This window comes from Perca fluviatilis, chromosome 3, assembly GCF_010015445.1.
Source record: "Perca fluviatilis chromosome 3, GENO_Pfluv_1.0, whole genome shotgun sequence".
Taxonomy (NCBI): Eukaryota; Metazoa; Chordata; class Actinopteri; order Perciformes; family Percidae; genus Perca; species Perca fluviatilis.
In genome coordinates, this window is record NC_053114.1 from 3654402 (window position 1) to 3681776 (window position 27375).

General features: G+C 39.8%; 1 protein-coding gene across 6 annotated transcripts in view; it reads left to right on the top strand.

The window, feature by feature from the left end:
• Positions 1-27375, top strand: part of mtss1lb (MTSS I-BAR domain containing 2b) — a 100510-nt gene that overhangs the window by 30768 nt on the left and 42367 nt on the right. The gene's annotated exons all lie outside the window — the stretch shown is intronic.

Genomic DNA, 27375 nt, shown 5'->3' on the forward strand with positions numbered 1-27375 from the left:
TAGTTTTAAATCGAGTGTGGGCTGAGAGCTGAGAGGGTCAGACAAACATTCACCGCCCACCAAAGGCCATCTGAATACTATCGTACCACTGAGGGAAGAGAGAGAGGGAAACGAGGAAGGCTACCGTGGCTGTAACACAGGGAATTTCTCCTCCTGTTGTGACTTAATAGGTGCAGCTGCCAGACAGTGTGTGATGCGGATGTGTGTGTTTGTGCGGCCCCAGGTGGCATCCTACAGAGGAGGATACAGGGAAGCGGCTTGTGCTGCTTTTACAGGCCAGACAGGAAATCACCAAGCTCTGTCAGCTCATTACACATGCCGCTACCACTGCCACACACACACACACACACACACACACACACACACACACACACACACACACACACACACAGAGGCAAAAATATAACATAAATGATGTTGGCACGAAGATGAAGACCGTGCATCAGAGGCTCTTTGTACTTTCTGTACTGATGAGTCATTCCTGCTGGAGTCCATTTGTCAAAATGCTGTACAATCGCTGCTCTTTCTCAGTGTGTGATGTTCTCTAATGGATTTGTTAAATGGATGGAGGCAATAGACGGCGCCAATAATGATGCTCTCTGTCTTCCTGCCATTTTCTATATCAATGTGCCACTTCTTACCGCGTGTGTGTATGTGTGTGTGAAACAAGCCCAACGGGTACTGATGATCCTGTGCTCCGCTCTTGTACCGACAGTCCCATTGATGAGCCTCCGTGGGCTGCTCCATTCAGTGTGACAACGGAATTTTATGTAAACCAAAGTGTTTTCATCAGCTGAATGGAAATAATAAAAACTGTCTCCTTGAACAGGTAATATTCCTTGGAGTTAGGGTTAGAGTTTTCCAGATTCTTACAGTCCACTGTATTTGCTCAATATTTTAGTTTATGACCAAATACCTGAGAAACTAAGGACATTCCCATGAGCCTCTACTGTACTAAGCACAGCATCAGTGGGCTGCTAGCATGACCGTACACTGATATGAACACCAGCAACTTTCAGATAGAAGAAAAATATAGGGGATATACAGAAAATCCTGGACTGCAGGCCTACGATTATGTGTCTCATAGTAATTATTTAAACTCTTTTCTGTATGATTATTTAAAATGATGTGCAAAGTGATAGCACACATATCGAACAAGGCTGTATACTGCATCACATACTCTGTCAGTGGGTTTTTGCTCTGCTGGATCAGGGCCATGCCTTGTTTTCTGCTGGGTCCCTAATGTTTAGACACCAGATAACATTCAGTTGTCCTCTCAAGCTGATGAAGTTAAAGAACGGAGCCATGGAGGGTGAGAGACACAGTTTTTCTTGTGTATTTGGGATGGTGTTGTGTGTGTATATGTGTGTGTGTGTGTGTGTGTGTGTGTGTGTGTGTGTGTGTGTGTGTGTGAGAGAGAGATTTTAGCAAGTGGGTGAAATCCAGCAGGAGGAAATGTGCTTTGTGTTTGTGAATTCCCTGGTGAGTGCACTTTCAGATGTGTTCTCCACTCTTATAGCCCAAACATTCACTTTCTCCAGGGCGAACTGGCCGCATGTGTGTGTGTGTTTGTGCACATATGCATGGGTGCATATGTGTCAGTGTGATGTTTCCTATGTTAAATACCATGTTTAATGGCACTATTTTTTTTAAGATTCTTTTTTGGCTTTTATTGCCTTTATTGACAGGACAGATTAAGTAAGGGAAGTGGTAGAGAGATGGGGATGACATGCAGCAAAGGGCCGCAGGTCTGAACCCAACCCGCGGCCGCTGCAACAAGGACTGAGCTAACCAAGAGCCCCATTAATGGAACTATTTAACAAGTGAAAAGACGCACACAGACACGCACACAGACACGAGGAATAGAACTACAGCGTTATTTGTTTGTTCCAACATTCTGTTTCACTTTAAGCATTTTAAACATAAGTGGTTTCTTGTCACTTTCCTTTATGCCTTTATTCCTTTATGGAAACAGTTTGAGAAATGTCTATTAAAAAGCTGAAACCACATCAAAGAGCTGCTGTTACATCAGTAGTTAGCCAGTATTTATTGGCCTTACTGGCCTTTTTGATGAGCGATGATTGAGTTTGACCACAGACTCTGTTGCGTCTCTCTGGTCAGATGATCCTATTTACATAAATCTGGAACAGGCACATTCATAATGAAAATAAAGACATTCTAACTTGGGTTACAGTTTGTTTGACCATTTCTCGTTTGAGTGGCTTTTCTCAGTTTGCTCACCAACCCCAGAGCTGTGTTCGATATGACAACGTGACATACGCAGGAACCACACACTGCTCGTACTATGTGGTTAAAAATGCCTTAAGACATTTCTTTGATCAGGCCTGCATAGGCAAATATATGGAGAAAGGAAAGTTTATCGGTGTTTTAAGCCCCCAACGTCTCCTTCCAGGCAGCACTGCCTGTCTTGTCCTTGTCTGGAGCACGGTGTGATGCTGAGGAAAGAACAGGCGCTCCTTTACTGAGATAACTGACGACATTGACTCTTTATTATGACTATAGAGTTTTATCACATTCTACGTTGTATTACAAAAGCTGTTGTAGAAAGCTTATTCGTCAGTCATATTTTGTGCTTTGCTGTGAGTGCTTGAATTTGATTCTACTCTACTCTACTTTACTGCAAATAAACAAACTTTGATATAACTTCAGTGGTTCCGTCTATCCTTTGATTATTCTAACAGTTAGGGTTAGGGTTAAGGTTAGGGTTAGGTGCCTTGAAGTCAACGGTCGCAGCGCTGCCTGGAAGGAGACGTTGGGGGCTTAAAACACCATCCTGAGAGAGTTGGTAAAACAGTTGAAGGAAATCTTTATAAAATTGTTCATTTGTGCCAAACCAGCCATATATTGTGCATTTATTGGCTGATTATATTTGCCACTTTCTGTCATCACCCTCTTTCTCTTCAGCCATTGCAGTGATAGCCAGCATATCATTCACGGCGTGGACTTGATGACAATTCAATGACTTGTAAGCTATTGGATATTTGGCAACATCCTCATGAACTTTGTTTATCCTTATGTGTCCCAGTACCCTTACACCTTTGAGGTAGACGTCTTGTGACTCTAATTCATCTCATCGCACTAATGGCAGTGAGGCCATTTTTTTTTTAAATGTATATCATTGCTCAGTGTTTGTCTGATCAATATGTTTGTGTTGCTACAGCAGGTGCATCATATTTCTTCTTTGGTAGTGAATTTGTAGTTGCTGACAGAGGTCTTTTTTTTTTTTTTTTTTTAAAAAATTTTAAATTTTTTTTTTTTTTTTTTTTTTTTTTTTTTTTTTTTTTTTTTTTTTTATATAAAAAAAAACCTCCTCTTTTCATATATAAAGATAAAGATAGGTTTCAGCTTTAAATATGTAAAGTTAAGTCAGCACCATGGATAGCCAATGCTTGGAGCTGTCTGTGTGTGTGTGTGTGTGTGTGTGTGTGTGTGGGTATTAAGTGCTGGTCAGGGAAACATTTGAAAAATGAATGTCCGTAGAAAAACACTTCTGTTTTTACTGTTTTACTCATCAACTCCTCTCTCTTTATTACCATGGGGACAATAACATTGTTGTTTATGATGATGATGATGATGATGATAAACCTCGTTATATCCCTCACCCCCTTTCTCTCTCTCTTTTCGTCTCCACACACACTCTCTGCAGTAGCTGCAGCAGTAAAACCTGGGTCAATCCCAGGACTCTCACTATTCCCTCTTGGAACAAGGGACAGCTGTAAAGTGTGTGTGTGTGTGTGTGTGTGTGTGTGTGTGTGTGTGTGTGTGTGTGTGTGTGTGTGTGTGTGTGTGGTGATGAGGATGATGATCTGATGGTACAGAATAGCTAGCGTTTATTGCCAGGCTTCTTGGCTGCATCTGAATGCAAGGTTTCATAATGAATATCATAAATCTTATTCTCACACACACACACACACACACACACCACACACACAACACACACACACACACACACACACACGCTCCTACATATACACAGACAGTCGCCCTTCAATCTGGAGACCCTCTAACCTCCATTGTTTTATCTCTAACACAATGGCAACTGACATTGACTGCGTTTTTAAAGACGAAATGAGAATACACGTTTTTTTCAGCTCAAGGTCATGGCCACCCCAAAGCGAGTAAATATGACAACACTGTTTATGGGTGTTTCTCAGGATGTCTTCTTAACACTTTCATGAAATGCAGAAACCAAATGCTTACTCCATTTCATGTATGTTAAATTTAGCTTAAGGCTAATTTATACTCCCTTTATGTATGAAAATAGACGTATTTCGAACGTTCAAACATGTATATTAAAACATAACGTGTTTCATCCTTCATTAGGGCTTAACTGAGTTAAAACTGTTCTAAGTCCAGCCTCAAATGCCAAAACAATAGGAAAACTACTAAATATCTTGTTCCTCCATCTCTTTCGTTATCAGAGTGCGACTATGTTTAAAATAACGACTTGATTGTGGTTTAGTAATACTACATGTTAGGAGAGACATCTGACTAAATACATCTACGTACAGTCAATGACAACACCTGTGTTGTGCGATTGACTAAATTGCCTTTCAAGCATTTCATCCAGTATTGAGAGCGTTTTAGAAAAACACAATTTTTGGAAGGAAGCCCAAATCTAAGAGTTCTGAATTGGACTACATGTAGCCACACTGCTCCATAGATTTATATTCTTCTGGCTAATGATGCCAACACACACACTTCATGCTTTCTCTATTACACGCTATACACTTGATAATGTGAATGATGTTCATAATACTGTACATTAAAAGAACAAGAGTGATTGTTTTCATAGTAAACAAGAACTGGGCAGAAACAGGACACTTAAATGCAGATGGTGAAAAGGAAAGCGGAGAAAATAGGCTGGAAAACTCATTTCCAACATGTTTATCTTCTTCAGTGAAGCCAAAGGAAGGGAGCTGGGGGACAGGAAGCAATGAAGTTTATAGGAAATGTGGTCTGGATTTTGAGAAACATTACCACTAGTAATACCACTGGTGTGACATAGAGGCTGCCAGTGATCCTGACCCTGGTCTCATGCGTTTCCAGTCATTTTACCAAGGTAGGAATTTTAATTTGAGAACAGTTTATTAGTGTTTTAAACTGCTACACACACATTTAAAACTTGACAAAAAGAGGAATAACACATTGATTTCACGTAAATAGAGAACTTCAGATTTGAGGCACAGTGGCGCGGTGTGGAGAATAATGTGTTTAAATGGTAGTGAAATGATGCAGAGCAACAGTCGAGGATTGTTCAAGACCTCCGAGGAATGGAGTGATGACTTTATGAAAAGACAGAGGTTTGTGCTCGAGAGAGCATTGAGTGTAGCAAGCAATAAAGACAGAAAATGGACAGAAGAGGACTGTTGTGGGGAATTGTGAGGAAGTCTTCAACAGCAGGCCTGTGCCGTCACTGTGGATACGAGCATCAGCTAAGTCACTGGGATAGTGGTTCCCAACCTTTTCTTCAGATGCATCCCCCCAGCCTTGTCAGTTTCATCAACACCATTCATTTTGTGCTGGGGGTTGTTACTGTAAACACTGTTAACTTCATACAGTGGACACATTTTTCATACAGTTAAACTGTTAATGTTTAGTGGGTTTGGTCAAGTTTGCATTCTGTTACTAGCCTACTTGTGGCAGAAGCTAGATCGCGGATGGGCATCTGGCGGCCCCCGGGCCGCATGCAGCCCGCATCCTCACTCAGTGCTGCCCGCGAATCAATTCCCAAATATCAAATTGTTGGTTTCACAGGTACTGGGAGCAAGCGGCCTGTTACATTCCAGTCGGAATTATACTGTCCAGAGTTAGAGGCCACTGCCTCAAAAGGCAAGAGCTTTGTTGCCAAGTAACTGCCGCCTCATCAGGTCTTGACCGGCTAACCTCATCCGCAACGACACACAGCGCGAAGAGAGACATAAACGGCCAAAAAAGAAAACTGGACCAAGAGAATTGTGTCTTCCAGGCAAGATGGGAAACAGATTATCTTTTTACCGAATTCAAAGGCAAACCTATGTGCTTAATGTGCCTGGAAACAAAATCAGAAAATAGTTGTACCATTATTGAATGATGGTTTTTGTCATTGCACTGAAATAATTGGATATCACTTAGGAATGTGGATTTTTGTTTCTGTGTTAAGTTCATTAAATGAGTAGAATCATTACTAAATGCATTTGAATATGAAAAATAGAGATGCTAGTTAAATAAACTTTAGTTGCCGGGATATATTTTGTTATTTTCATTAATTTAGTAGCTATACTTGGCTAATTGAATGATACAGGTTACGGTATCCTACTGGTCAAAGTACACAGTACCAATCTGGCCCTCAGGATAACATTTTTGTGACCCTCTCTATAATCAATGTTGCCCATCCCTGAGCTAGATGTTTCAATCATGTATCTATTAGCTACTTTTAGCTAACTATTTAAACTATGTGTATATTACTTTTAGCTATCTGTGTCAACCATAGCTACTTTTAGCTAACTATTTCAACTATGTATCCATTTCTTTTAGCTAACTGGGTCAACCTTAGATATGTTTAGCTAACTATTTCAACCATGTATGCATTAGCTACTTTTAGCTAACTATTTAAACTATGTGTATATTACTTTTAGCTATCTGTGTCAACCATAGCTACTTTTAGCTAACTATTTCAACTATGTATCCATTTCTTTTAGCTAACTGGGTCAACCTTAGATATGTTTAGCTAACTATTTCAACCATGTATCCATTACTTTGAACTATTTCAACCATGTATCCATTAGCTACTTTTAGCTAAGTATTTCAACTAGGTCTCCATTACTTTTAGCTAACTATTTCAACAACAAACCATTAGCTACTTTTGGCTAACTATTTGATACAATGTATCACAATAAGACTTATTAATAAGTAAACACAATAAAAGAAACAAAAGTTGCTGGAATTTTGCCTTTGCCTTTGTGTGTGTGTGTGTGTGTGTGTGTGTGTGTGTGTGTGTGTGTGTGTGTGTGTGTGTGTGTGTGTCTCTGTGTGTGTTTGTCTGTGTGTGTTCATTCAGTATAATAAAAAGCCTATTCAACACTCCCTCATTAACTAGCTGGCTGCCTGGCAGGGCAATCCATGCTGGCATGCACTGATGACTCCCTGGGTGGGAGGAAGAGAGGTAACACTCAGATGTGAGGCCACTTAAGTTAATACAGCTACACACACAGACACAAACACACATGCACGGATGCAACTCAGCAAGAGTGGTTTCCCTTATTCAGCTTGCATGGCACCCCCCTGCAAAGACCACCTGCTAGTTAATACCACTACTCCCACACACAGAGACACTCCCACACACACACACACACACACACACGCACTTCTGTCATGCATGCATATTAGCTCACAAGCATATGTGTGTGTAAACGTGTATAACCACTGCAAAAGCAATTGTGACCACACACATGCACATACATGCATGGTTCAGCCTGTTAAAATGACATGCAATTGGAACAATAGGCAGTGGGTATTGCCCTAGAAGATCATGCGTAAGATTTATACTAATTTCAGCTGTGCGATATTTTTAAGTTATAAATGACTGTGATGCATGCGTGTCTCCCCCTTTTCTTGCTGTGACTGTGACATGGATCTGCCGTCCCCTTCAGCCAATCACAGACAAGTGGGATCACATTTACGAGCATGGTTGCCAGGCAACAAGCAGAGAGAGAGAGAGAGAGAGAGAAGAGAGAGTGAGTGTGTGAGAAAGAGAGGGAAGTGGTGGCAGAGAAAAAAATAGCCATGTTGTTGCCAAGAGGAGAGGAGAAATCTGAGCAAGATGGCTTAATTGCATTTCACAGAAAACAGTAGCGTGCCGTTCACGGTCAACTGAAGAGGCACTTGATCTGATACAGTAAGATCATGCAACCAAAGTGGTTGAACTGGGGAATGTAGGCTGCCATACATAACTGGGTTAGCATGAGGATTAGTCAGCTAACTGACCTTACCACAACCCCACTGAAGACATTATGACCTATATAATCTAAATGTATAATTGAATTGTCTGCCTTTCTCCATGTTTGTCTCTTTCCAATGTCCAGCAGGGCAGTCAGAGAATCAGCCAATAAGGCAACAGTTTAACTGGATTATCCAAACCATGTTATTATTTGGAGAAAGTGGGTGCCATTGTTGGGCAGTAAAGGGCCGTCCACACTACAACTATGACGAGGACAGTGGTGAACGATATCGATAGGATCACTTTCAGGGCGATTTGATGAACGATAGGAACACTGACAGCCAATCAAAATCAATCCCAATTTACAGGGTGTCACATTTAAACTCTGTATAGGCTATTAATAAAGTGTACTTACATAAATCAGCAACATAATATCTCTCTCTCTCTCTCTCTCTCTCTCTCTCTCTCTCTCTCTCCTTACTGTGCGCATAGACTTTTCAACAGTTGTATTACTCTTATTATTATATCCTTATTATTATTATATTATTAGAATGAAAAACAAACATCCTAACGTACGCATATCCTGGAGCTTTATGAATCGATCAATCGTTTTGTCAGAAAATAGTCAAAAATGCTGTCCACAGCCAAAGATGAGCTCAGTAAGATAGCTTGTCTTATAATCAACTAATGGTCCCGACATTTAAGAAGCATTTTTGCTCGAAAAATGAAAACAACTGTTAATCGTTTATCAAAACAATCAGCAATTCATTTTGTGTCTATCGACTAATTTGGGCATCAGTGATTCTTAAAATATTTTTTTCCCCCCTCTTTAATGTTTTTTGTGAAAGGGCTTTTTTTTTTTAAGAGTTTTTTTTTCAAAAATTACCTTTTTGCCCTCTCTATTTTGTCGAGGACCGGCTATGACGGAGGGGCTGTGTTGTGCACAGCCAACATTTTTGTCTTCTCTTTAATTTATCAATTCTTTTGCTTTTTTATCTCTCACAAATCTCCAACTCCTTTCTCCCTTTATTTTACCTTCATCCATTACTTCTCACTTTCTCCTCCCCTTTCCATCTTTCTTGATAAGATATTCCTGATGTCACAGTGCAGTATTGTCCCAGAGGTCAACAACACAAGACATGCTCGGTTGTGCGCGCGCACGCACACACACACACACACACACACACACACACACACACACACACACACACACACACACACACACACACACACGCACACACAAAGTACATATGCAGTGCACTCCCTCAGTAAGCATGGGAAGCTGAGCTCAGTGAGTCTTGCTGCTCCAAGGCCAAGTCCTGTTTAATGAGACAAGAGGCTGGAGTGAGGAGTGCAATGAATGTAAGAGAGAGAGAGAGAGAGAGAGAGAGAGAGAGAGAGAGAGAGAGAGAGAGAGAGAGAGAGTGTGTGTGTGTGTGTGTGTGTGTGTGTGTGTGTGTGTGCTCAGAGTTAGTGAGAGTTAGGTGTTAATCCGCAGCATTAACAACCATCAGCCAGGCGTGATAACTGGTGTGGCTGATGCTGGCTCAGCTGTACACACACACACACACACACACACACACACACACACACACACACACACACACACACACACACACACACACACACATGCACACACCCTTGTACTGCTATCCTTCTGACAACATAATTCAGTATACCCTGACCACAATGATCAGAACTACACGCCTAATCTCAGCCTTTTCTCTAACCTTAAAGGCCCAAAAGACCCATTGCTCTGGAAAGTTATCACTGCATCAGTCATTTTATCTTTAGTTGTAACATATCGCGAGGTAAATACCAGTTCACATTATACAGTAATTACCAGAAATGTGTTCTTACACGTATTTGATTGGCCACAGCAATGTCAGACAACCCTGCATTTTGTTTTGTTGTCTTTGAAATGTCAAAAAAGATTATAAAACCTGTTTTCAGGGCTAAGGTAACATCTTTAAATATCTTATTTGGTCCGACCAAGAGTCCAAAACCAAAGACCTTCAATTTACAAAGATATAATGATTTAACAAATCTATTGTCATGATAGCACAACACTGCCTCTGTGTTCCTCCTCAAAAGCCCTGAAGCTACAGAGTGGAATCGTTATATTCTGGCATGTTTACAACATATTCCTTCCTGCTTTCGTCATGTTTGTTACGTATGTGCTTCCATTTGTCTTTCGTAATGCGCATGTGTCTATTTAAGTACAGGTAGTGCGTGTGTACTTCATCTTCATCCATTCACTGTTTTCTCTACCCTTCACCCCTTCCATTTGCTGCAGCTCTGCCACTGGGGTGCATTACCATGGCAACAGTGGCACACACACACAGATGGCAGTGTGTTAGGTTTTTGGGTCTCTCTTGGGTGAGGCATTCCTACACACACTTTTTTATATTCCATATTCTATTACATTAACAATTGTAATATCTTTGGACATGGAAGGTGATTCTTGACCTTGTGTGACAAAAGAGTCTCAGCTCAATCTCACCTTGTGTGATGCAGTTGAAAGCTATGGTTTGATCGCACAGTTGTAATATAGATGCTGTGTATTTCTGTGTAGGGCAGGGTACCGACCGAATTGGCTCTAAAGTATTGAGTATTGAAAAATGCCATTGTCATTAAATACCAAATATTCAAGTAATGGTTGGAGTAATTTCACACCTGTTTTGAACCATGATCTTCGAGCAAACACCCCACGAAGCTTTTTCTGAACCTGGGAGGTTGCGCGTTGCGTAAGTAGCGTTATCAGGTTGAATAGCGATAGGTTAGCCGAGGCTAATGGATCGAAGTGTCTCTTAACATTACCCCACTAATAATGCCCAAACGGATACCAAACGTCTACAGTAGTACAAATAGGTTTGTACTCATAAAACAATGGATTGTAAAATTTGTAAGTACACCAGAAGTTTATGTAAATAACACTTGCCTGCTGGCTTCTGCTCTCTGCTGCTGCTGCTGCTGTTACTACCGGGCAGTAAGAGTGCTTAGGGACATCTACAAATTACAAACACGAAAAGAGATGCAACAAAATATGTATATGTATTAATTTAATGATTAAATAAGGTAATGTCTCCAAACTTACCTCAATTATTACTTGTCTCCTGCTAGTTATTACTACAGCACTTACTTTAAAAAACAAGTTAAATTAAAAAATATTTTTGTTGCATCTCTTTCGGTGTTGTAATTTGTAGATGTCCCTAAGCAATTCCGTCTTACAGCAGCAACAACAACAACAGAGAGCTGAAGAGAGCAGGCAAGTGTTATTTACATAACCTTCTGGTGTACTTACAAACTTTACAATCCATCGTTTTATGAGTGCATAACCTATATATACTAGTGTAGACCTTTGGTATCATTTCGGGCATTATTAGTGGGGTAATGTTAAGAGACACTTCGGATCCATTAGCCTCTGCGCTAAGCTATTCAGCGGCTAACGCTACTCTATGCTAACTCTCCCAATGTTAGACCCAGGTGAAAAAAGCTTCTGGGGGGGTGTTTGGCTCGAGGTCATGGTGCAAAGGACCCTAGGGTGAAATTACTCCGAACCATCACTTTAAGGAGTAAATCTCATCAGAGTCAGTGAGCCAATAAAGATGCAGCATGCTTCTACCAAGATCTAATCATGCTGCTGATTGGCTGTCTAACGTTACACGTCGTAGAGGCACGCAGGGAAAACTCTACGTTACACACAGAGACGGGGCTCACGTTAGTAGGAGCTGAAAAATAAATAAAAAGATTTGTGCCATAATGTGTTATGTTGTAATTTCTTTTTGTTAAAATGGATTATAAAATTGGTATCGGAAAAAGTATCTTTCAGGAACCGGTATCAAATTCACAGTATAGGCCTTTTTCACGGCAGACATGTTGACATGTCATGGTAGGAAAAGCACAGGTGTATTCAAAACCATTACTGATGGCTGCATTCCACTTAGGAGAGGTCCTGGTATTAAACCATTACTGATGGCTGCATTCCACTTAGGAGAGGCCCTGGTATTAAACCATTAATGATGGCTGCATTCCACGTAGGAGAGGCCCTGGTATTAAACCATTACTGATGGCTGCATTCCACTTAGGAGAGGCCCTGGTATTAAACCATTACTGATGGCTGCATTCCACTTAGGAGAGGTCCTGGTATTGTGCATGCTGACTCACTGAAATATCTTACTGGGACACTTGATGGAACTGAGCCATCGTTAAGGTTATCAATTTCAGCTGTGCTTTTCCTACTATCACCAGTCAAAATGTCTGCTGTGAGAAAGGTCCACTGGTATCGGTACCGATGTTGACATTTTTTGAACGATACCCAGCCCTAGTAGTCTCTGACAGCCTTAGTCTCTGCACAAGAAGCCTGCACTTCAACCAGCCGATGGGAACGCTTCTAAGTTACTCGGTATTTGTTGTGCTATGTCAACAGTTCTCTTGACAGTCACTGGAAGCTGCATCATAGGGGGAGAGAGACTCATTAGCAGCAACAGCAGAACAGTGTTTCCCACAGCTACCTGACCTCCTGCCAGCCAGCCTGCTCAGAACTAAAGTGTTCTCAGGGACACGCTGTCACCTCCTGACCGTGTGTGTGTGGTTGTGTGCGTGTGTGTGTGTGTGTGTTATATGTTAAACTATCTGTGTTACTCTAGGGGTCGTGACCCAATCGTTCTCTCATTCTGCTAATTTTCCTCCAATTTGGTTTTCTGTGATGCTTTTATCTGTGGGAGTCAAGTGATGCAGCGGAGCATGCATGATGTCCAGACTACATTACCCAAAATGCTATATTTAGCCCACTGCAGTGTGTGACTCAGCACAGCTGAGCCTAACTCTTACTTGTTATGCTGCAACACTATATGTACAGCTACATGATTATTTAACTTGTATTTCTTTTCAGAAAGACTGGGCCACAAAAGCAGCATCATAACAAGCATGATTGCTGGAAGCCACATGATAAAAATCAAGATCGTACCAGAATACAGAAACACATGCTCACACGGAATCTGCAAATGCAGATTTTCCGGCAGATTTTCCGAGGATTTAAAAAAAAAAAAAAAAAAAAAAAAAAGTCATCCAGTTCATGGCAGTTCTTTGTGATAAGCAAAAGGCAACTGGAAGAATTTCTTAATGAATTTCCTAAAGAATTTCTTTCTTCTTCTTCCACATGTACTTTCTAGCAAGTCCAGTTGCCTTTGCTTATCACAGAGAAAACTCAGAATGTTGACACATCTCCACACAAAGCAGAAAAACTTTTCAGCAAATTCAGCAGATTTTCATTATGGATCACCAATGAAAACTGTAAAAATAATCTGCAAATTCCGTTTGGGTCTTGATCAGTGGCATTCAGGGGTTCCTATCCACGGGTAAATCAAAATCGTATGCTTATAGGTTTGTCAGACACTGAGGGATGTATTAGTCTGAGATTAAACAGGCATCATAATTACAGTAGGGGTTAATATCCATTCATAAGCATGTGTGTGTGTGTGTGTGTGTGTGTGTGTGTATAATCCTCTTTCTGCTATCTTCCTGACACAATGAGACGCACAGACAACCTCTCTTGTCCTTAGGCTGCTCATATGATGCGTCCATGCAGATGGCATGCTGCATGTTACAGCGGACACCATCTGTAGAACGCATGGCTACCATTGTGCATATTGACGTGTGAGTGCTATTAAGACTGTGTGAGAATGCGTGTTTGTTCTGTACATGCACAGAAGCATATGTTAAGCTGTGTTTCAGAAGGTACGTAGGGAGCGTGTGTGCTCTGTGCGGCAGTGATTAGTGTGCGATTAGTGACATGAAGTGTGGATGAGCAGTGAATACCAAACACTTGCAGGTGCATGATCATGTATGGTAGCATGTTTCCAAGCCTCTGTATGTATATAGCAGGCATTCTGGGGGCTCTGTGTAACGTGTGCGTGGGAGAGAGTTTCTCAGTTGCTCTGAATGCGTGTTAAGAAATACCAGTTGACTTGACTGAAGCTTTATCATTCCCTCTTTGCGATTTTAAGTTCAAGATATGATTTTCAAAATTTTTTAACAGATGAGGAATGAGCTGCAGACAAATGACTGTAATAAAACAATCCTGTGAACTGTGCAAAACAACAGATGTGTCCTTTTAACAAAAGTGCAATTCAAATTGAATTTCATCAAAAATTTGTTTATAATAAACAAAAAACTTCAAATAAATAAACCATGTAGACATAGTGACGTCTGAAGTCAAACAGATGAAATCAAAAGTAAATTATGCCCTTGGCCGTTTGAAAATTGCATCACAATTCTTTTTTTTAAATTTTTTATCTCAACCGGTTGTTTTCTTTACATATTTAACGGATTCACGATGCATCGCTACATCCCTACTCATCACTGTCAGACAAATACAGTATCATAAAAATAAATAAGAACAAAATCTCTTGGTTTGTTCAAACAGTCTGATCAAAGCCCTCATTGTGGCGAGTACCAACCTTGCAAGTGTTCTTGGACAAGACACTGATTCCACTTTACCTCTCCAGGATTGATTTCCTGACCCCCGACCTCTATTACTTGTTTTGCTCGATAAAACATCGCCTGACAAGAACGCATCATTGCAGGTCCAAAATCTTAAATTTAATAGGTCATAACTGTCGCACCAGGGAGGGACTTATTAGCTGGTTGGTGATCAACCTAAAGGATGCTTGCATCATTCTTGGGACCAAAATGTTTTATAGTTCCAGCTGCTGGCTCAACAGAGCCTGAATTGGACCAAAAAAGGTGCCAGTACTCTAACTCAGCAGTTGAATGACATGATCATTGCATGTGTCTTGGATATATGATTATTCGTACGTATACCTAGTGGGGGTGACCCCGAATAGTCGATGATTCGATCTAAGGAGCCTGATTCGACTATCAGTCTCACAGTAGAATCGTTGCAGTGTCTGGAAATGTGCTGATGAAACAAAGGATTATTCTATTTGGGCTATACGTGTAGTGGTGATTGTCTGATTTGACATAGAATTGCTTGGTTTCTCCCAATAAATCATGATGTATAGCTTATTTCTGTATAAAGATCAGCCTATTAATAATACTGTTAATAATAAAAGCCTATTTCAGGCCGTGTCTAGCTATGTATATCAGGGGTTTTCAATGTTTTTTAGGCCAAGGGTTTAAACATAATTTGGTGGCCCCCCTGCACCAACTCTCAGGACCCCCTAGGGGTCACGGACCTCCTGTTGAATATCTCTGATCTACATATTATCGTACAGTACACTATGAGATTGGTACATTTGGTATAGTATCATCTCATCTAACTAAGTATTGCTTTCATGTGATTTTCTTGAAAACATGTGGCGCATAGAAGGATTTAATCTTGATACAAATACAGTTACATTCCATGTTCCAAGACCATATTTGGGGGGATTTTCCACAGTAAAACTGTACACCAAGAACAAGCCAATTTATCTTACCCTCCTGGCAAAACTTTTTGTCTGTTATTTTAAGGAAAGAAAACAATTTTCTGGACTAGATTGCATGACTCTGTTGACAGATATTTTCACAGTGTATGGATAAGAATACTTGACTTGTCTGTGGTGATAACCCTCTGTTCTTTCTGCATGAATGTTTACTCTTCATTGAACTGTTGCAAGTTTAAAGTGAGAAAATTGCCCAGAGGCTACAAAATTGTTCAGCTGACCATCCCAGGATGTGATACCGGAACACACACACACACACACACACACACACACACACACACACACACACACACACACACACACACACACACAAACAGAGTGACAAAAATATGTTACGGAGATCAGATTTCACTTGAATGTAACACAGAGTATTTGCCAGACGGTGAGAGCTCTTTAAGATCGTGTGTCAGGTTGCCTTGAGAGGTTAGGAAGTCCACACAGCGCTGAAAATCAGCGGGTACTCAGAGAAGAGCTGTCACCTACAGTACACTGGCATCAAACAGTGGCTTGTTTGCTTATTTCCTGTGAAAGGCTCATTGTATGGGTGGAAACTGGTCTTAATTTAAGAATAAAGGCATTTTAATTTTGCACAAGTCCTATGGAGTGCCTTGGATTGTTTTTGAAGGAGACAAATTACATTTTTTTAAATTGAGGCCAGTTTCCACCTATGCAATGAGCCCTTCACGAGATGAAATAAACAAAGAACAACCTGGAATATCCAAATAGCACCTGTAATACCCAGTTCAGACAGAAAGATTGCATTGAAACTCTCATTGAAAACAAGTTCAGATACAGTATTAGGGGACCACTAAGGTCTATATAAAAGAGACTTCAGATACAGTATTAGGGGACCACTAAGGTCTATATAAAAGAGACTTCAGATACAGTATTAGGGGACCACTAAGGTCTATATAAAAGAGACTTCAGATACAGTATTAGGGACCACTAAGGCCTATATAAAAGAGACTTCAGATACAGTATTAGGGGACCACTAAGGTCTATATAAAAGAGACTTCAGATACAGTATTAGGGGACCACTAAGGTCTATATAAAAGAGACTTCAGATACAGTATTAGGGGACCACTAAGGTTCATATAAAAGAGACTTCAGATACAGTATTAGGGGACCACTAAGGCCTATATAAAAGAGACTTCAGATACAGTATTAGGGGACCACTAAGGTCTATATAAAAAAGACTTCAGATACAGTATTAGGGGCCCACTTAAGGCCTATATAAAAAGAGACTTCAGATACAGTATTAGGGGACCACTAAGGTCTATATAAAAGAGACTTCAGATACAGTATTAGGGGACCACTAAGGTCTATATAAAAGAGACTTCAGATACAGTATTAGGGGACCACTAAGGTCTATATAAAGAGACTTCAGATATAAAAGTAGGTACGTTTAGGACCACTAAGGTCTATATAAAAGAGACTTCAGATACAGTATTAGGGGACCACTAAGGTCTATATAAAAGAGACTTCAGATACAGTATTAGGGGACCACTAAGGTCTATATAAAAGAGACTTCAGATACAGTATTAGGGGACCACTAAGGTCTATATAAAAGAGACTTCAGATACAGTATTAGGGGACCACTAAGGCCTATATAAAAGAGACTTCAGATACAGTATTAGGGACCACTAAGGTCTATATAAAAGAGACTTCAGATACAGTATTAGGGGACCACTAAGGTCTATATAAAAGAGACTTCAGATACAGTATTAGGGGACCACTAAGGTCTATATAAAAGAGACTTCAGATACAGTATTAGGAGACCACTAAGGTCTATATAAAAGAGACTTCAGATACAGTATTAGGGGACCACTAAGGCCTATATAAAAGAGACTTCAGATACAGTAGCACCGTAGAGAATTTCTGTTTACTTTTGCCAAGCAACTAGGAGCAGGCTAGGCACGCCCATCAAGCGAGTGCGTGTTGCTGTCTTTTGTAGCTAATGTGACTGTAGGGTAAGACGTGCCAGTTCAGAACGCTGAAACTTTTCCCTGCGACGTTCTGAAACGGTTTAGTCTCTCCGCAAATCTTTGGTCTGAACTGGACTTTAGTGAACACGATACAACAAAGACCCAGCAGAGCTTCCTCCTCTTTGTCTGCAGTGGCTTTATTTGCTGTTCAGCATTCGTACCATTACAATCAAGGAATACAGGGTTTAGGTCTGGATGTGTTGTGAATATGTTACATTGATTCCATTATGTTTTTGTTTTTTTATCAGTTTGTATTGGTATTATATATGTGTATCATGAATTGTTACACTGTTTTCCTAACTTCCTGAATATATATGTGCATGAACCTACCTTGAACCAATCCTCCTTTCATATGAAGCCTCTTTCTTATCGTTTTACTCTTATGTCATACAAGTAAATATTAGAAAATGTATATATTCTTGTGTGTCTCATTTAACCATTAGAACATTGTGCACTGAACCCTGCTTTGTGTCGCTTTATAGATCTCATAACTGCTTTCAGAATCAACTCACAGAGGTCAAGCCAGTAGATGATAGGATACGGACCATAAAATAATCATCAATGGTAGAGCCCGACCGATATATCGTCTATGTTATCGGCTGATATTAGGCATTTTCCAATATATTGGTATCGGCATTTATAATGGATGATAAAAAAAAAATAAAATTCATTCATCAGAATAATTTATAATGACAAAGGACAAATGATTCTGATAATTGAATGTTAAAAAAAAATTAAATAAAAATGGAGAAAATACCCTTCAACCATGTTATTAGTGTTGGCGTTGCATAGTTTGTCCACCAGACGGCGCTGTACAACGTCCGTGTTGGCAACATTCTTAGATTTTTTTGTTATATTGTTTTTTTGTTCAAAGGACTTTAAGTTTCATATCTTACGTTTGTATTTTATACATTTTATTTATCAGAACTTTAATATATTTTGATGTTCCTCTGTCCTGTTGAGACAATAAAACAAACTATTGTTAAACTGCATTATCGTATTATTTTAGTGAGGACTCATAAATAACTACAAATAACTAATGTTAAGGAAACCTGTTTATGTTTTGTTACGCATTTCTGGATTTTTTTTTTTTATTTATATCGGCCGATATATGGGAATATTGGATTTTTAGATCACCAAATATTTGTATCCTTTATCTGTTTGGCTCTAATGAACGGATTGTTTCATAACAGGATGTATCACTATAAAAGGATGTAGTGGAATAATATTGGACCTAGACTGAAATTCAAACGTCAACATGTGTATCAATAAAAGGAAAGATGTCCGATCAATATCGGGCTGCTAAGGTGCACAAATGTATTTTCAATAGATTTTTCCCTTTCATTGATTCTAGTTCGGTGTCATGTTGCTGGATCAGAGTGAAGGGGATTTGAAACCGCAGTGTACTGTATGATGGTTTTGTGATATTGCTTTTCCATTATAAAGGCTAGGACATTTTGAAATGCATTAGTGAGGTCATCACATATGGAGCTGGTAGGGATTCAGTTTCTTGCTCAAGAACACTTCACCGGGGTGGGGGGGGGCTGCTTGCTCACAACCCTACACCTGACAACAGCCTCCCTTTACACAGTGCTGGCAGAAGTACTCCGATCCTTTACTTAAGTAAAAGTAGCAATACAAGATTGAAAATACTCCACTACAAGTAAAAGTCCTGCACTGAAAATATTATTAGTATACATATTAGCAAAACAAACTTAAAGTATCAAAAGTCTTCATCATGCAGAAAAAATTAACATTTGTGTGTAATTACCATTTCACCGTTGGACCTGGTCGAGTTGGGGCTGATTTGAACTATTTTATATATATATACAGTATATATATATATATATATATATATATATATATATATATATATATATATATATATATGGCTGGGAGTTTAATATATTTTACATACAAAACATGATTTATTGTTGTCATGTTTTATAAATTCATCATCTGTTTTGTATGTAAAATTCTGGTCTGAAAAGTAACTAAAGCTGTAAGATGTAATGGAGTAAAAAGTTGCCCACTGAATTGTAGTGGAGTAGATGTATAAAGTAGCACAACATGGAAATACTCAAGTTAAGTACCTTAAATCTGTACTCAAATACAGTATGTTTAATCTACTTAGCCAGCTCTGCCTTTACTATAGGATTCTTGAGCAGTATGACGGCATATTGAGGAAAACAAGTTCAACTGTGTGTGAAATAGCCCATTATGTCAACATGTAAAAGTGTGTAACTTTTCTGGATTTGCATCTCTCCAAAATAGCTGTTGCCTCACTCTTTGTTTAAAACGCCACAGATTATTTTGAAGTATTGAGATATTTATTTATTTATTATTTTTTTCAAGATCATTTTTGGGGCATTTTAGCCTTTAATAGACAGGACAGGTGTGAGAGAGAGGGGGAAGACATGCAGCAAATGGCCGCAGGTCGGGCTTGAACGCTGAGACTCTACCAGGTGAGCTACCCAGGCGCCCATATTCAGATATTTGTTTTTGACCTGTCTAAAAAACTTTTACTACTTTTTTTTTTTGTGGGTTTATAGCATTCTGCTAAATTTATGGTAGAAAAGAAGAAGAAAAAACTACTACAGCTCCTCCATCCAAGAATCCAGTTTCACTTTGGAAGAGCAAAGTGGCCAACCTCCCAGCTAGCTCGTCTTTCATTGGCACAGTAGCCTATGATTTGTGCTCATGGTTAAAGCTACAACAGGTAAGATCAGGCTAACATTGTTTAGATAGCACTCCTATATCTATCAACCTTTTACTTTACAACACTCCGTTGACTCCTTACTGGTTTTTCCACAGCTCTTGTGTAATGTCAGTGCAATCTGGCCTGGCTGGTTTCACTTTCTGAGTTGCTATTTTTAGCAGCAGAAACTGTCCTTGGCCAACAACCCCATTTTTTGAGTAACTATGCCCTGTCTGGAGGCCTATAGTTTAGCCCTGCCTTGGTCTCTGGGGAAAGAGGGAATGTGCATTTCAGTGTGTATATTTGAGTGTGTCATTGTGTGCGTGGTTGTGTGTAAAAGAGATTTAAAGCCTCTGTAATCAAACCCAGAGAAAGTGCCTGCTTTCCCAGGCCCAGCTGACTCCACTCTGAACCATTACACCAGCACACTCACTGTTCTACAGTATCCTGCTTCTTAACGGGTCCAAGGCGCTCAGTATGTGTGTGTACATCTGTGCACGTGGGTTTGGCGGGTAAATAAGTTGTCTGGCAGTGGGCTTCGTCTATGATGTTAAGGGTTATTTGCCAACTGGTCTCTGTAACCCTGGATCATTGATGTTTTCTTGCAGTTAGTTTCTAACTAGTTACTTACTTTTTGAACGGCTCTTGTTCCGGAAGTGATTTTCCCCATTTAGTATCGCCATTGACGTTTCAGAAACTGTTTATATAAATAATTTAAAGCCTGGAACCAAGCCAACCAGCGTTAAGATGATTTGTGAACATAAAACATTTGATTTGGTGCAAAAGATCATTTTGAAAATGGCAAAAATGGCATAGGTACAAGACTGTGCGCAGAAACGACCATAGACTTCAATGGTAGCAACTCGTTCTAGCTGTTCGCGGGTTCGCAGGTGGGGTAAACATTTCCATGGTAACAGCGAGCTCCACCAATCAGAGACGTCACTGTTATGCTTAGGATTGTGGGTATTGTAGTTCTTCTCCATGACATCTAAAAAATGAATAAATAGGATTTTCACCTCCAGAACCACACTGTTGACCTCATTCACATTAGGACTGGGCAATAGATTGATATTATTATCGATATATGAGGCTAGATATCGTCTTGAATTTTGGACATCGTAATATCGTGATATGACACAAGTGTTGTCTTTTCCTGGTTTTAAAGGCTACATTACAGTAAAGTGATGTCATTTTCTGAACTTGCTAGACTTACTGGCCGTTCTATTATTTGCCTTTACCCACTTAGTCATTATATCCACATTACTGATGCTATCTAAAATCTCATTGTGTTAATATTTTGTGAAAGCAGCAATTGTCAACCCTACAATATCGCCGCAATATCAATATCTGTTTATTTGGTCCAAAATATCGTGATATTTGATTTTCTCCATATCGCCTGGCTCTAATTCACAGCAGATTATCGTGATCTGTGGGTTTGATGATGGGCCCTTATTTGAATGCCCCCAACAAAGATGTCAGGGCAGGAAACAAATACTCTGGATTTGTGCTTGTGGCTGACGTTGAGGTGACCGTTGGTATTTGTGATGTGAAATACAGAATGTGCAGTGCATCGCATAGTAAATGGATGTGAGTTGAGCTGTATGTGAGAAAGAAGAGAAATTCTGTGCAGACAGAATATACAGAAAACTCCTATTATGCGGTTTTATGGCTTCTACACTTTAAAGTCAGCGCTATGGGCTGTCAAGTTGTTTGGATGGTTATTCCCATATGACAGGAAAGCAAGACATCTCTCCCTTAGAGCGGAATCTGTGAGAATAAAAGAGAGACAGAGAGGAAGGGAGGGAGCAAGACTAAGATAGAAAACTAAGACATAGAGTAGACAGTTTAACATGATGTTATCACTAAAACAACAATGCTCATACACACATGCAGTCTGTTCTCCAATACATTTTAAGCTGAAGCTTCTGGCTTTGACCTTTGACCTCTTTCTTCTCTTCACTGTGGTTATCATCCTACTTCTCAGTTCTCTTCTTCCTACCACTCCCATAAGTACAGGATATGGAAAAATCATCTCATAGTATGTATATTAGTCTTTTTTTTCCCAGATCAGTAAACATCTCTCTGACACCATGACAAGAAAAATGAAACATTATAGCATAAAGGTACAATTTGTTGCAGGACTATTGCATTGGATTGCGTTGCACTGTTGTTCAGATGATTTTGTCTACCTCCTGTGGATCCATATCCCCCGTTGTCTTGTTTTGTGCTGTCAGTCCAGAACAGGTTTCTCAGCTGCTGCCAAGCAGACTTTTCCTGAGAGAGATTCTGCATTGTTTTAATTGTCTGTCTAGTTGTAATTCAGTTTGAGCTCTCACTGGCTGGATGGATTTACCATTCCTGGTGATGTGACTTCTAATAGCACTTAAAGGGATACGCCACCGTTTGTTGAAATAGATCTTATCACGGTCTCCCCTAGCTGTAGATAGGTGGGCCAACGCATTTTTTGTGCATGCATTGTTTTAGTCCGGTGCGACACCGGCAGCACTGTCGCTAGTTAGCTTAGCGTAGTGAATGGAATCCTATGTTGCCGGTTAGCATGTCGTGAGTAAAAGTGAGCCAACAAAAGACAAAAAAACAATCTAATTACTTGCACTGAGACAAAAAATGCGTTGGCCCACCTATAAACAGCCAGGGTAGACCGTGATAAGCCCTATTTCAACAAACGGTGGCGGATTCCTTTAAAGCCAACTGTGCTTAATCAGTAGCAGTGCTCCAATGTCACAATGCTCCAAATCCACCACAATTCGATTCAATTTTAAATTTAAACTTTTTCTTTTTCAGCAGTGACGGCAATGCCACAACAAGTGCCTCTAGATGGCAGAAAGGTACTTTACAACAACAGTTTGAGTTTCTCAGTTTACAAGGTGCAATTGAATGCACCATGAATTTAACGAGGGGGATCTGAATGCACCATAAAATAGAGTCCACACGATATATCGTTGGTTGTTCATTTACATACCTCACACAGAAAGCTAAATGTTGCCGAGAGATCCCTGCCGACTTCAGGGTTTCAGGGTCATCCTTGACTCTGACCACGGTGTCCGGAAAAGTGCAGCTGCAGGCTACTGGTTATGTGACAAGCTACGCTGTGTGTGTGTGTGTGTTTTTTGTGCAAGTAGGCGGGGGTGGAGAGAGAAAAATATACTGGGGGAATCGCCGATTCTGCTTTTGATTTCGATAATCGAAACGTCATTTTGATTCATTTTCCAATTTGGATCGATGTTATGTGTCATTTATTTCAGGCAATCTCTGTGATCATCAGTACATGTATCATCCCTGGTTTAAAGTGTGAAAGGCCAATATCAGCTTATGACGAGAAATTGTTTTTATCACAATAATCCTAACAGGATTTCTTTTGTGCTACCAGGACTAAATCAATCAAGTTGATCTGCTTAAAACAGTGAACCAATATCTCAGTAAAAAATACCTTTTTTCCTCAAATCAAAAACTAAATGAAAGAAAGTATTATCATTCTTAGAAGTACCTAATTACAGATTACATGCAGAAAAAGCTTGTGTGTGCTAATTACCGTAAAGGGTAATTTGAGTACTCTGAGGCATTAATAGTAGATAATTAGGGCTGAATAAGCTATAATCACTCCACAGTTTACAGTTGTTCAGTACTGAGACTGACTGGGCACTTTACATCAGCTGTTATCAGACCGATAAGTTAAACTGTGACATCTTTTATATTACACACATTTTAATATTCAAGATAAAAATTTTGTGAATCAGCAAGCATGTGACTAGATTTCTTCTCACAATAAGAGTTAGATTCTCTGTAAACACCTTTAGTTCTGGCCTGTTCAGTATGTCATTCCAGACATTAGACGACATCACCAAGAGAGAAATGTGAATTTTTGAAAATGTGCGAAATCAACAAGTCCCTATGTCATACTGTAAATCTTGTACATTTTCTGTCTGTTTTGTGAAAGCAGCAGGCGATCCCCGTAAGTTGAACATACAGTGAACTTAATTATTTTGCCCCATGAATGAAAGTAGATTGGACAGATGAAGAAATTTGTTGTTGTTGTGGCCACACCACGTCATAATGATTTATTGCTGTAATGCTGAGTGCTGTTTGAGGCGACTGGGGACAGATCTGACTGGCCGTGGAAATCAGCCAGACTGGACCAGAACAGCGATTATTCAGGTTCATCACAGCAGACAGTATCCAGCGTGATAGGTCGCAGAGGACAGTTTCTGATAAACAGCAGCAGGGTTTTTTGCCAATAATTTACCACTGTTTTTCCTTCAAAATATTTGAAAAATGATGTACTAACTGGAGGGAGATTTAACAAAAATTCAACAGAAAAGTGGGGCAAACAGTTACACTCATTTTCAACATTGAGAATATTCAGAAATGGTGCGTGAAATATGTGAATGAAAAAGAAGCAACAGTTCAAGGGGGACAGCTAATTTGTGTTGTCACCTTTTTAGCCCTGAGAACGTTTGTCAGTTTATCTGTCATTGGCAATCTTATCCTCCTGTCACCATAGCAACAGCAGTTGGGGTGGAGAGATGTGTTTTGACAGGAAGTAACCTCGCCATGACTTGTCATGGGTCCAGGGAGGGGGGTCAAAGGTCAAAGCTGGCATGTTGTGTGCTGCGTGTGTGCGTGCGTGCGTGCGTCCGTCCGTTTGTGCGTGAGTGCGTGTGTGCAATTGTGTGTGTACATTTCTGTCATGTGGAAGAATGTCTGACTGACAGGACAACTTGTAGTTCCACTCCTGTTAAAGCTTGTGTTATTTTCAGAATTTTGGTTCACAAAATATGTTGGTGAAAGAAGTATTCAGATCTCTACTTAAGTAAAAGTACTAATATCACACTGTATTAATACTCCAATACAAGTAAAAGCCTTGCATTGAAACCCCAGTCTGTGGACACCTTTAAAAAGGAGCTTAAAACTGTTTTGTTCAGGCAGGCGTTCTTAAGTTGTCCTTAGGCTTTGCAGATATTATTTTTTTTTTGCACTACACTGCTCTTTTAGCTGTTATTTTTGTTTTTATTGTAATGCGTTTTAATGTGGTTTCTGTAGCACTTTGAGATTCTTTTATGAAAAGTGCTTTACAAATAAAATGTATTATTATTATTATTATTATTAAACAATTACTTCAGTAAGTATTATTAGCAAAATGCACTTAAAGCATTGAAAGTAAAAGTACTCACTGTGCAGTAAAGTGTTCCCTGTCAATGTTTTCCTATTATATCTGATGTTTCTGGATTAATTCATGATTAGATGTTTAAGGTTGTGCTCATTTTCATTCATTTATATAATGTTGGGTAGTTTAATCTACAGAAATGCATCATATTCAATAAGATCATCATCGTGTCGCGTTGCTGTCGTAAGTCAACTTGTCATGGTGTCCGTTTTCAGCTTTGTGACAATGCAGCATTAAGAAGTGACAGAATTTTCTCAACGCATTAAGAAACAGTTCATCCTTCAGTTCATTACAAACATTCCAAATCAACACCATCCAAAGAGATACATGGGACAGGAAGGAGACGAACTAAAGCTGTCAGACAAATGTAGTGCAGTAAAACGTACAATATTTACTAGTGCTGTCAGACAATTAATATATTTTATTGCGATTAATCGCATTAATGTCATAGTTAACTCGCAATTAATCACACATTTTTATCTATTCTAAATATCCCTTGATTTCTTTTTGTCCCATTATTTTTTCTAATTTTAATGCTCTTATCAACATGGAAAAGTGGATCGACTTGCTTTGTGCTTTTGTCGCCTGGCTTTGACGAGGGGGCGGAGAATTCGCATCAGCTGTGTGCTTGGCCATCAGCTGTGTGCTCGGCCATCAGCTGTGTGTTTGGCCATCAGCTGTGTGTTTGGCCATCAGCTGTGTGCTCGGCCATCAGGTGGTATTTCAGACTGGACATGCTGCGATGATAGCTCAGTTCCCAACGACAAAACACACAGATCACTTTGGTCTTGTCAATGGAACCATTTGGCAACTTTTAAAAAATAAATTCCATTCAGAATCTTATTACCATCCATTTCGGCGTCTCGCGCTCGCCATCCACTCAAAACATAACGTTAGCCTGCTACTCTTTGGCCGGCTCCAAGCCCAAACAAGTGTGTGCAGCGTGCCTGTTCTAGGTTCCGGTCTAGCTAGATCTGGTGTGGTGTTGTAGTTTTTCTAACGTTACTAGTTGTTGCAACAGCATGTGAAAAAAACTACAAAGTTTGCTAGGCCAAAAAGCAACGTTAATCTCGCACAAAAAAAATTGACGCCCTTAAAATTGCGCTTAACTGACAGCACTAGTATTTACCTCTAAGATGTAGTGGAGTAGAAGTATAAGGTAGAATAAAATGGAAATACTCTATTAAAGTACAAGTACCTCAAATGTGTACTTAATCACAGTAGTCCAAAACCTTTTGGAGGTCAAACCAGGTTACATGTACTGTTGTGTTTAGCTCAGCACTTACGTACCTTTATTTTTTAATGAATTTTAATGAAGTGTGGTGTACTGGAGAAGAGTTGTGCTAATTGTGATGCAATGTTTTACTGACATATAGGATAATATCGCCACAATACACAGTATACTGTACGGTTTGGGTTAATCTTGTGAGAGTCGTTCCTACAGTTCTAGTTGCTGATAGAGAACAACAGAGGGGACATTTGTTTTGAGCGTGCCCTGCCCTTATTCCTTGTGAAAACCTTTACTCCTCCTGCCTCTGATCTAAGCAGACAGCAGACAAGGAAACAGAATCGCCATGATCTCATTTAAAATTGATGCACTGGCTGTAACAACACACAAGTCCACAGCTTTATGTCTTGTGAAGGTGCTTGTTGCAACAGGGTTCAGGTCAGCTGTGTAAACTGGACACGACAAATTATACAATGCTCATTTTTCTGAGTTTTGATCGGACAAAGCTCAATATATCCCCTTATGTTTCATCACATCATTAGGTCACTACCGACTATCATCCCTCACAATATGACTCGCTTGCCACATTGTTAAGCTGCGTTATTGATTAGTAAACCAAATGAGCCTTTACACTGTGACCACTCGTTTTCTCCTCAGTTACAATCCTTCCAAACGACGGCCTCTTGTGGCTTACAGTATTGCTTAAGGATAATGTTTCATGTTGTAATGCATTCCTCCAGCATGCGGTATTTGAGGTTTGCTGTGCAGTATTTAGCCTGGAATACACTTGAGTTTGTGTAGGTGCTGTTGTTTTAGAGACGTGTGGCTTGTTTTGGCCGGGGTGACTGGCTGTCTGGTTGTCTTGGAAAGCGATCTTTGACTTGGTTTCGTAGTGAAA